Source organism: Saccostrea cucullata, unplaced genomic scaffold, assembly GCF_032062105.1.
Source record: "Saccostrea cucullata isolate Sc308-1 unplaced genomic scaffold, CSIRO_AGI_Scuc_v1 ctg89, whole genome shotgun sequence".
Lineage (NCBI taxonomy): Eukaryota > Metazoa > Mollusca > Bivalvia > Ostreida > Ostreidae > Saccostrea > Saccostrea cuccullata.
In genome coordinates this window covers 328942-342117 of record NW_026931171.1, presented here as the reverse complement: position 1 = coordinate 342117, position 13176 = coordinate 328942, and the positions used below count along the sequence as shown (strand labels likewise).

General features: G+C 32.7%; 1 non-coding gene and 1 pseudogene across 1 annotated transcript; both read right to left on the bottom strand.

Moving 5' to 3' along the window:
- Positions 1 to 369: 369 nt before the first annotated feature.
- LOC134231655 (AP-3 complex subunit mu-2-like) lies at positions 370 to 9047 on the bottom strand (annotated as a pseudogene).
- Trnay-aua (transfer RNA tyrosine (anticodon AUA)) lies at positions 1210 to 1282 on the bottom strand. Its single transcript has one exon. It is a non-coding gene; the product is annotated as a tRNA-Tyr (tRNA).
- Positions 9048 to 13176: the final 4129 nt, after the last annotated feature.

Below are 13176 nucleotides of genomic sequence, written 5' to 3'. Positions count from 1 at the left end.
TGTAGAACTTGATCCATAGATTGAAGATGTACCGGGTACATATTTATGAAAGGTTTCCCAAGTATCAAAGTTTTTTTTTTCCAACATTACTTTTCATGACAAAATCGATAAAAATGTTGTCAATAAGAAATACTAATAAATGTGCACATGTAAACATACTGTAACATATTATACATGTATTTGGCTGTTGCAGAAAGTTGTGTTATTATTTTATCTCCTCCAACTCTGTTGTGAGGGGATAAAAAAGCAATTGCTATTAAAACCATCAAATCTATGCTAACTTGTTGAAAATTTAATTTCAGCCAAATAAAATACATTTACAGTATATTACACCTTAATAGACAATCAATGTAAAATAATTAAGTCAAATTGATAAATATAAGATTATTTTAATGTCTAAAATTTAGCACTTGCTCCTTTTATCTTCTATGCAATAACAATTCATAATTCAGTTAGCCATATTTTGAACATAAACTTTGGTAATCTTCCATATACAGTGTATTATAAATGTCAATTTAAATATATATAAACAACAATTATGATAATAATAAAAAGCTCACTTGAGCTTTCAACTCTGGTGAGCTAAAAAGACTAATGCACAAGAATTCATTTCTGTAATCCAATACATGTATTATATCCATTGCTGAATTTTTCCTGATGAAATTATTATTATGGTGTGAACATAAATTGCACAACAGCAGGTGAGTACCAGTATAAATAATCATATCATCGACTCCTTTTTGTCACTTCCTTCAATTAAAAATTTGTTCTCCCAAGTCCTATCACCGACATATGTCATGGCTATGTCCTGAACTGAAACTTTCCAGCTCGTGTGATGTATTTGACTCCTTTAAATGGTTTGTATTTCTACAAATATTGAAAATGAGAATATGATAGAATAACCCCTATGTATAATTACAAATTAAAGGTAAACAAGAAAACATAATTACTTGTAACGGGAGAGGAGAAAATGCTGAGGACCAGACCGGGATTCCAACCCGGGCCCCCTGAAACTCCGGTCAGGTGCTCTACCAACTGAGCTATCTGGCCACCAGTGATCAAGCCCGGCTGACCACCACATTCTTCCCTCCTTAAAGGTCTTTGGTCCTCAAAAGACCCCAACCCAGGCTCATCCCTAGCAGGTCTTTCACCTGTCAATTCCAGGACATGGCACAGCACCAAATGTAACGGGAGAGGAGAAAATGCAGCGGACCAGACCGGGATTCGAACCCGGGCCCCCTGAAACTATGGTCAGGTGCTCTACCAACTGAGCTATCTGGCCACCGGCGATCGAATCCGGCTGACCGCCACATACTATTACATGTACTAGTATACACATTGCAGTCATAATTTGGTTATACATGTATTCAATAAAATTAATTTAGTGATTTTAAAATTAAAACAAGCAAACCCTAATCTAAGTATACATGTACTACAATCTAAACTAAAGATACTGATAGTAAACTTTAAAAAAAATTAACTCTGTTGTAATTTATTTTCTGAAATCAAACTTTCTCTCATTGAAAGCTTTAAGCCAGATAAAATGTTAACCCTTTTTGGTTACTGACCCTGAACTTTCTCAAGTCAAGGTCATAGCACAAACAAATTCAAGTCAAAGTCACATCACACCTTAAAGTAACAAGCAATCATTTTCTCTCTATGAGCTTCCAATGTTTCTTTAACAAAGTTATAGGATCAGGCATACATGATAAACTTTTCTGTAAGTGACCTTGACTTTGGCAAAATGACCTTGGATAAAGATCATGACTTATCCTCATGTTATAAGTAGAGTTTCTCTTACAAGATATGTCCAGGACATGAATTATAAATGATCCCGAACTTGTTCAAATGACCTTGGATAAAGGTAATGGCACAAATTACTTTGGAAAAACTATGAATTTCCAATCTTATGGTTCACTATTAAAAATCTTAATATACACTTTTCCTGCTAGTATCTTGCATAAATAGAAAAGGGTATTAAGAAAACAAAACCTCAAGTACATGTAGTAAGTGATTTTTTGTAAAGAAAAGCTTCCACTTTTTCTTCATTTATACAAAGTTTAAGTATAAACAAGACAGACAGAAAAGGTCCCCAAGCTTTTTTGTTATCAAGGAGTATGTGTAATAAACAAATGTATTAAAAGAAAATGCAAAGTGAAATATTTTAAGAAGTGAGTATTTATAGATTCCACAGCTTGACCTACCTCTCCATACATGTCCAGCCTGTTGACCTTGATCCCAGATATAGCCATCTGACTAATGGTGAAATTTATCTGCAGCAATAAGGAGACATTAGGCCAGAACCAAGCAAAATACATAATTACATGTGTTTAAAAAGATCATTGCTCAACATAATGCAAAATGAGGAACATGTACGTTCATTTAAAAAGGCACCATTTACAATTTTACACATATTATGGAAATAGGAGGCTTACATTTATTGTAGGGTTTGACTCTGGTATGGGATGACCACTCTGCAAACTTATCTGTAATAATTAAGAATGTTTATGTCACATAAAAAATTGTCACAAATTACCCTTGTAATCAAAGTGCCACTTGTAAAAGTGGTATACCTTTTCGAAGATGTGTTTACAAATGACAAGGAAAAATAACTCTGGTCAGAGATTGGAATTTGAAGGTTACTTACATTGCCTTTTATACTTGGGAGTTTGGTTGGGTCCATTCTACCTACATCCCAGGTAAGCATTTTACCTACAGGATCAAAGGTGTACTTCCCTTGAGAGGGTGTCAGGGTGAGATTTAGGACTGACTTAGGGAAAGGTACCTCCATTGATATGTTTTCTACCTACAACCAAAGTAATACAAATGTTAAAGTACACACAGGTATATTTACTTTTCATTATTACCTGATCATTTTACCAACAATGCTTTTTTAGAAGTGATATTACAAAGCAGTTACAGTCCATTGACTTTTGACTGCTGCATTCCTCAAGACAAAGACATGTACATGTACCGGTATGTAAGATATGTATGTAGACAAAGAAAAAGTATGATGCCTTTGGAATTAGCCATTTTAATATTATTATTGGGTTCAATCAATGTAGTTTAAGGTTGTTATTAAAAATCAATTTACACCTGTACATCACATACACAATGGCGGTGATTTCATTCCATTAGATTGGGGAAGGAGTGTGTGTGTTATGTCGAGCAGTTAAGTTTGTCTTACCACTTTTCCCATGGTTTGTTTTGGTCCAATTGTGACTTCAAACCTCCCTCCACTCCCTTCCCTGTACTGAATGTTATGTCTTATATACAAGGGTACACCAACCATACTGTCAGAAAAGTCAGAATAAAGCAATGAGATGTAATAATATGTTGTGGGTCATCAGCCAAACTTCATAACCTGCATTTCATTGTTCAATCTATAGCATTTTTCTTAGATAGTATCATACTTACTTATTTGATCCTATGTGATATGATATTAATCTAACATTGCCATCAGGGGGAACAAATGACAAAACTTTTTCACTCTGAAAATCACAAATTGGAAATAAACTGAAGTATTTCTATGTTTAAAAATTATAATTACTATAGAATATAAAAAATTCCTAGAAAAATTCATTGTGACATAAATTTTCACCATACCTCCCATCTTTTATACCGAACACAAGGATGAAAGCTGATGTCATCTAGAAGTCGGGGGTTCACAAAGGACAAGGTCAAATCTGGCATCCCACTTAACTTAATCAAACAGTCTATCTGTAAATATATGCAGATTATGTTGTCTTAACACTAAAAGGATATCATTTTTTATGATTTTAAAAATGTTGACAATATTATATATATATTTCATATCAAATGTTGACAATTTCACAATGTTCAAATATCACATACATTTACCACTCTACCATATATGAATGACTAGGTATATATCTTTACCAATTCAAAGAATAAAACTCTGTTGTTATGCTATACACAATGTTTTTCCTTGAATATCATCAATTTCCTGCACCATCCTACCATTTTTGTGTATGACTGGGTGTTTATCTAAATAAATGCAGACACCTCACAAGTAATATATATACTCGTATGTAGTTGTCATTATTCAAATACAGAAAAGAGCTCCATGGGGACATATTAAAGCCTGTGTTTCACCTCTGCAATGACTGTGTTTCCTTGTTTATCAATGATTGCATCGATTTCCTCAATCACATCAAAATAGGCTTCATTGTTTGTGTGAATTATGTATTTGACACCTGTTATTCTCCAGGGTACAAATGGACAACTGACCAGTGGGCAGAGTTAGCACTGACCCTGTCAAGATCAAATGTATACAAATATATATACCTGTATGTAATTATGACTTGTTGAAACAATTATTCAAATACAGAAAAGAGCAAGAGAGAGAGGCCGTCCATGGGGACATTTTTTTTATTAAAGCCAGTGTTTCAGTGTCTCTTTCTGACAAATAAAAATGTGCAATATAAATGTAGATAAATGTTGAAATCATCTGCATTTTTAAGTCCATTACTTCCAAGAATTTGAATTTACAACATACATTTTAAAATCTTTGTAAAAACGGCCACAAGCTAGTCCCTTAGACTATGCTTTGAGCTTTGAACATAGCAGATTTAAAGACAAATGCTGAAGAAGCATTGATCTGAAAAGCTCACTTGAGCCTCTAGCTAAGGTGAATTATGTATTATGAAATACTGTATATTATAAAATTAGCTCTTTTTCAAATGGAAAAGAAGCAAACCATTATGCAGGTGATCTAATTAAGAAGTCCTCTTAATCTAACACTTGATAAGGTCACCCTTGTTTCATTTTTAAATTTGAAAATAATAGGTATAGCATTTACTGGGATAAATTCTGAATGATCTGTGCACTAAGCTTATCTATACTCTGTAGTTAATTTTGTATTACCCTGTAGATTTTCCTGTGACAGTGTCTGTGATGGTCCGTAGGAAGTTAGGAGGTCGGATCAGTTCCTTCAGGATATTAGACTCCACTGCCAGCGGGAAACCATTGTCCAACATCTCATCCAGTAACTGTTAAAACATAAATAGTATTTCACTTGTTCTTTAATACTGGAAAGTTCATTCAGATTTATGTGTATTGTATGAGAGAGAGAAAGAGGGAGTGATTCAATAAATGGTTGTTGCTTTTGCCACCTATCAGTACATCCATAAGAAGACGGATCAGTGGTATTAAGGGGAAAAAATAAGCATGTTCCTCAGAGGGAGTGGAAGTTACTTGCCATGTCATCAATAACATGTGGTTACAGACTGTCAGCATTTGTAAAAAGAGACATTCCTTTAGATGCCAAGTGTCTATTAAGTAATGCTTAAATGTGAGGTCTAATCAGCATATGGTAGAAACCCACAAACATTTTATAAGGAAGGATGAGTTATTTACCTCATACACAATAACAAAGTGTTCCTTCAGTGTAGTCTCTGAACATTCTGTAAAGTAGTCCTCAAATGTGTCAAAAATCCTGTGAAGAAACTCGATGACAAACAGTGGTGGTACTGAAATCAAACAAAAATGAATGGAAAACTGCAGAAATGTAGCTCTCTTCATGCTCTAGGAAAGAATGTTTGCATAGAAAAACATATCTCATTTATTCATTTTAATAATTGCTGAGTCCATGCAGTCACATATTCCATCGACCATCATGTAAATTTGTACATGTAACTACTGTTTTACTGTATTACATTTTGGTAGGTAGTATTATGAGATGTCCATTAATTTTGAAGTTGATAAAGTGTTCTCTTCAAAGCTGCCATTGCTAAAAGATGCATACTTTCTACTATTAAAAGTGAATAAGATCATGAGATGCCTACCCTCTGCAGTGACTATTGCTATAAATACCCATGTGATAAGAAGCATGAAAATACCAACCTTCCAAGTTCACTATTATATGTAGTGTTAAATCTAGACCCTAAAAAGGGCATGGTAGTCAAGGAATCAAAAGGGCACTTTGCGTCGCGACAGGATTCCATGGGGGCACTTTTAAAACAAATGTTAATGTGTTTAAAATTATATTAAACGTTTATTAATTTTTACATACTTTTACGTGTTTATTATAATAACTTTTAATATCCTTTCATATAATCTTTTTTTAATAAAGTAATTTAAAGATATCCACATATCTGTTTTCATTCATTTTTTTTAAATACCAACACATGAAGCACACCTGGGTTGACATGACAATTATTGAAACAAAAAGAATATAAAAAAGGCATTTACATCCAATTTCTTTGATTAATTAAAAAAGAAGGAAGGTTACACTTGAGAAAGGAATTGTATTAATCTATCAGAAATATGTGCAAAAATTATTAAAGTTTAGGAAGGATTTTTTTTTTACCTGCTTGGACTGTGTTATTTGTGTACTAGTACAGTATTTGTGTACTAGTACAGTCAATTTAGACTTTAAATGAAAAAAAACTTTTTTTTCAGGGAAGGGGGGGGGCATTTTGAAAAAAAATGAAGAGACCATTCTCTTTACTTTGAAATAATTCTACCAAGATGATCCAGTGAAAATTATAATCTTACTCCGAAAAAAATGAATGCCAAGTATAATTGGCTTTAAAAAAAATCTGGCTTTAATTAAAAATATTGACCCTCAGATTGTCAAATCTAATCAAAGAAACTATCTTTGTTGTTTTTAAGCCTTTTTATCACATTAAATTAATTTTTTTGTACACTGTAAGTATTTTATTCAGGTAAAATATCCGTTTTCTCTTCAAGTTCAACAATGTGTTTTATTCTACTTTCGGTTTAAAAAAACGATCCTCATTTTAATTAGTTAATAATTTACAAATTAATTTACTTTGGTCTTTGGCTAATTCTTGCGTAATCAATGCAATCAAATGATAGTTTCTGAAGTTAAATCCTCTACCCTGACAGCCTGGGGCATGTTAATTAGCCAGGTGGCTGTGAGCGTTTTGTTCAGGCGTGAAGTGATTTCGTGTCGTTGTATACACAAAGGGATTATCAGCATGCACTGAATAAACAGAACAGCAAAGGAATATTGCCAAAAAATGGCCATATTTATTAATTTTGGGTTTGGAAATAAGGGCATGGCGCTTGAAAAAAGGGCATGGCGCCGAGAAAAAGGGGCATGGCGCCGCGCCATGCTAGTTTGCTTCAGATTTAACACTAATATGTGTTAGCCACCTTATTTACTTATACCCAATATAAGGTACCACATGTATACATCAAAGAGATCTACAAAATTCATAGACCATTGATGTGATTATGATATGGTTATGAAGTACCACACTCAGAGGTAATCTTATTTTGCAACATCCAGCTCTGTAGTCACTAATGGCTATGAAGTAACCATTTTCTTCAGTGACTTCAAATAGAATATATTGTTTTAGGGACCAATGGCCTGAGGTATACCCACCTTCTGTGGTGACTACTGCCACAAAATACAGCTGGTTCCTGTAGATGTTAAGGAGGTAGTGATGAGGGGTGGCAATGACTGGAGGTACATCTTCTGGATTCCCTGCCTTTATATTGAAATCAAAAAGGCATTAAATATTTTCAGTTCATGTATACTTTATTTTTGAATTGATTTTGAATTTAAGCTGATTGAAAATAAATGTAAAATGGATCATTGAAATTAATGTGTTGCATACCTTTCCTTGTTCTTCAAAAAAGTAGTCACATATTGATTTGTGTACAACACTCTTCCAGTGCTTCTCCATAAACACATCTCTGTAAAAATTTCAGATCATTCAGATTTATCGATAACTCTTCAAATATTATTTTTATCCTTTATCCTGTGGCATTCTATCTTTTATGTATCAATGAATTTCATTTCTGTTTAGGTCTTACAATGCAACATTTTTGAAGAATTTTTAATTTTAAGGATAGATGATACAAATAAAGTCTTTTCATAAAGAAGTCATGAAATTAACATTTAAATGTATGTTCATATAAGTAAAACATAAGCAATTGAACAGGATTGCCCCTTAGAAACTGAAATAACAGGGGATTTGAAAAAGCTATAGGGGGTTTGGGGTTCTTCCCCTGAAAGGTGGTTGAGTGGGAATATCAGAGTAACTGGAGGATTACATCAATAAAGATGGATAAATTCTCCAGCCTCCATGTTCTAGGGACAATCCTAAATAGAGTACATAGCTGGCCTCATCAAATTTTGCGTGTATCTTCAAGATAAACTAAGTTTTACATTAAACAAACAGTGTTTTCCCTAGGAACCAACTGCCGACCACTTCCAATTGACAAAAAATTGGAATAAAAATTATAATTTAATTGCTGTACGGTCCACAGAGTGTTTGTTCATAAATCTCAGTCTAAAGCCTATTACAATTGATCTCTAACCCTTTAGTAGGCTTTACATAGCAATAAAGGGAAAAACAACGCTTACAAACATTCTGGTAGTTTGCATCCCTATAGGTGCAACATTTAAGCAAGTTTAGTCTGGGTAAGTTTTTTAAGTTAACAGTGGTTAATTGGGAATAACTGGGTTGCACAAAAATCTTTTTTAATCAAACATCTGATAAGTTTCAGCATCCAAGCCCAGTTTACATAAAGTATTATTATACATATTATATGCATCATCCATGATTATTGATATTGCATTTACATTTCTGTAATCCAGTCACTCAGTGGAAAATGAGCATGTCGAATAAAATTCAGCATCTGAAACAAGTATTGCAAGTGCAGACACTGACTTTGAACACAAAATAACCTGTTAGGAAAGCAACTTTGAATTCTTACTTGCCCCGTTCTTAAACTAGGTATCCAGCAGCTTTTGACAGCTGACTGTGTCACACGGCAATAAGAGGGGTAGATGCTGGAGGGGGTTCCCTCTTCTGCTTATGTTGGGGGAGGGGGTAATCGTACTACCAGGTTTCCCCAAGCAAATTTTTGAAATCAAAGATGCCAACCCCTGCATTTTCATTAAAAGACATAAATCTCATCAGTGGGACGAGAATTAAAAATCATGGTAATGTTATCTAGTGTACTCACCCACTACCGTTGATAATAAATAAACTGTGTATCATTTTGAAGTCATGAAAATAGTAGAACTACAAATTATCTATACACAGCACAGGGGTGTACACGAAAGACCTTTTATTTTTTTTTAACTTCGAGCCCGATTTATAATGATAAGTATATCGCCCGATTTATGACTGATATTTTTTAATTTTAAGGAATAATGATAAGTATATCGTGCCCGAGTTTATGACTGATATTTTTAATTTTAAGGAATCAAGTTGCATATAGTTAGTATAATACGATAGTTGGAAACTTGGTATACTTTACATAACGGACGAAGCCTGACTTATAATAATAATTTGAAAGGTTAGCAAAATGAAATACTTTTAAGCCCAAACGTCACAGACAACTGCAACGTCACAATGACAATTATGACGTCATTATTCCTTAGACTATTAGCAACAAATGTCAGAATATTGTTTACATCAGAAGCAAAAGCGTGTGCTTTGAAGCAATGGATATTCATAATCAGGTGAGTAGATACTTTAAACAAACTCAGGTTAGGAAATTATGACAAACAAATTGTTGTACATAAACTATACCTAGTGCATTTTCTTTTGCATCAATTAATTTAAATACTATTCTACAGTGATATCGACGACAGTAACTACTGTACAAAATAATTATTGAAATAATTTATTTGAAGAATTTTTAAAGAAACAGCTACACAGATATGAATTATTGTAAAAAAAAAATCACAACTTATAAATCTAAAACCTCGTACTTGGTAAAAGTTCCCCTTTCAGAATATAACTACATGTACATGTAATATGACTTTAAAATTGTATTTAAAAAATCTTCTTTTATGCTTGCAATCTTAAAAAAAAAATCTCTCCGTTGTATTTCAGAGTAAAGTAGATGTCCCGGTAGCAATTAAATCCTCAACAAAAGAAATGACCAATTCTAAGGTAGGAAAAAATCAAAAATCAAATATCTTACAATGCAAAATATAGTAATACTGATACTATGAATCTTCGACAAACGTTATTATTATACCGGGTACTAGTGCATTTATATAGCATTCTTATTGTTTCTAAAACATGCATTTGCAATTGAAGGAGGAAAGCAAAAACTTCTTGGAGTCAAAGAAACCAAGTCAGTTACTGGAACTGGGAGAAGAGCTCGAAATTCAAGGGACTGAAGCCAGCGCAAGCGGTAATGGATTACCCGAAATATCGGAAGAGGAACCCCAAATCGACAACTCTGTGATACAACATATGAAGAGACTGACGCCCATTTTTGATGCAAAATCTGGGATTGTTATAGGAGAGATACACGCCCAGTACCTTCCCAGTGGATCGGACGAAGACGACAGAACAGCGATAAACACAGCTGAAACCCAAACCAGTGGAACAAACAGTGGTACAAAAGTACCCAAAGGGTCACAGGTTAGATAATATCTTTTTAATAAAAATCTTTAGTAGATGTAAAATGATCCCACTTAATGAATTATGTTTGAGAATTTTTAAAATTGATAAATACCTCTTTCTAATTATAGAGCTCAAATTTTCGCCGGAAATTCGAACACCACCACGAGGGACGGAAATATTCCGACATGCAGCGACGAGAGTCGAACAAAGTAAGAATATTTAATGTGTTAATATTACAAACACTTAAACAGATTAATAAAATATTTACTTCCGTAATCTGTAATTCAAAAATCTGAATTATTATTTCTGATACTGAAATTAACACGGTTAATTTCTGTTACAGGAATATATTTGGATTGGAGGTCATTGACACGGAGGTCACTCTTTTGTCAACGGAGGTGAGGAAAAAAGTAATTCACAGTTTTGCTGTTTGTCCATACAGCACAGTATTTTTCCCTATGATATATTAAAAAGTTTTGAACATTGAAGAGAACAAAGAGAACATAAATGCGGAGTATTTTTTGTATATGTTTTAAATTAACATGTCTATTTACTATAAATAACATTATCATTATTTTCCCCTAAAATATTTTGCAATAATAATTTTTTTTCAGTAAATCGAGTGCCAGGCCCACAAATCAAAGTCTGAAAGTGACCTTGAAAACGACTATTTCACCAGACATCCACTGATGCGACTATTCCTTTGTGGAGCATGTTGTTGTCCAGTGAGTACAAGTTCCCGAATACTTTATAATTATAAAAGTCATCTCTGTTTGAATGTCCTATCTGTGACCGAATACTAGTATTAGATTTGAAGATTTTCATTCTTTTTATTTTTAGAAAAAAGTGAAAACCAAGAAAACCGAGAAAGTTGGACTGTGCCAGAGAATAAGGAAAATTTTCCACAGGAATTAAACGAATAAACCTGACTTTTTCATGTATCTGAAAAAAGAAGCTACATGTAATCTGTGATATTTTCTTATCAAAGTTTATTAAAATCTTATTTTTATGTTTACATATATTTTGTTGTTTATTTAGATTCTATTGACTCGATGTTTGGAACGTTTACTGCTAACATGCTTTCACCATTGACCCGGACTTTGAAAAAGTTTTCTTTCTGGTAAACTACAAATGTATTGTACAGGGACGTCGTATATATATACATTGTAATATGAAATATTGAATACTCACAGTACTAGTGTTTAAAAATGAAAACATTCAGATTAAAAAAAAAATTCTAACGGTACTCCATGATCAAGTATGTATTCACCCATTTTACTCTGTGTTTCATCTATTACACATGTAATGATATCCGCTCTTCAGTCAGGAAGGATAACCATAAGCAGTAGTTAATTAACAAAGATTATATTGAAGAATATGGGAAAACGATTTTTTTAATTAAATAAACATTCAAATTATAAAAAATATCATAAAATACTGTGGTGGAAGATGCATTGAAACATCATAAACGTAATGACTTGTGAAATTAATTTTTTTTTACCAGATAATTATTTTATTAATTAAAAACAGAGGGAGATACATGTATCTTTTACAACAATTAAAGGTCATAGGACACTATGCACCCTTACATGCTTATAGTCATAAATGGGAATTATGTCTAAATAAACTGAATATCCCTCATCTAAACATCTGTTATGTATTCAGTTTTAAAGAATCTGTTGCTATTAGGGATAGAATACCTTAATTAAAGAAGTCTCAACATTAGGCTTAAAATTCAAATCTTTCGTGCAACACTTTTTATTTCATCAAAACAATATGATTCAAGGTTCTCTGGCATTTAAAAAAACTGTATTGTAAAAACTGTAATTTAAATTTCATACCCCATAAAAGAATAAAATAAATACATCTTTAGATAAATCAAATTTCCATCAACTCTACCCAAACTTGTTAGCCATGATACGAAATCAAAAGTCTTCCGATGATAGAACATGATATTTACACTATGCATAATACTATATACAGGGAAATTTCCGTCCCGTTTTATTTTCAAGTTCGCGCTACCCTCATTTGGGCGAATTTAAAACGGGGCGAATTCAAAGAATACTGTATAATTTCATAAACAAAACTATGACAGGGCGAATTTGAATCGAGGCAAAATTGTCCACAAGTGTTATGTAATACAAGTGTTATAAAATAACCATGTTTACAGTATAATGATGGAGGAAAAAAACTAAATTATCATATAACTATTTAAAGCATGTATTTCCCCCCAAATGTCTGGATACCTATTATACTGTTATTCCAAAATACATTTGTCGATCAATTTACAATTAAAAATTACGTAACTGGTGCTTTCATTTGTATTAATATCCTAAAAACAAGTAGATTAAGATTTGATAACATCACCAATATAATATGATTAGCTATATAGTGATGAGCTTTGAAGATATATCATGGGTAAATACATATATTGTAGCTGTACATTTTGAAATAAGATTTCATAAACATTTTCAATTTCAGAACCCGAGGATAAGATTTATCATTACCTTAAATGATTGTACAGTTCATTAATTGTCAGGTAGGTATAAATCTTAGATCCGTCACCGTTATATTTCAGGACCGTTTATCGAAAACGAATATGAATCTAGACTTCTTTATTTTATTTAAATTAAACGATTGCAATACAAATGTTAATGACAACATCTTATAACTGGAGTGAGCATGAACTTAAGCTATTTACGCAGGCATTTGTGGGGTTATATGTACGTGCAAAAAATATTTATTTATAATTCATGATGTAATATATAACAACAAATTTATAGCTAATGCTGATTGGATGATAAAAAAG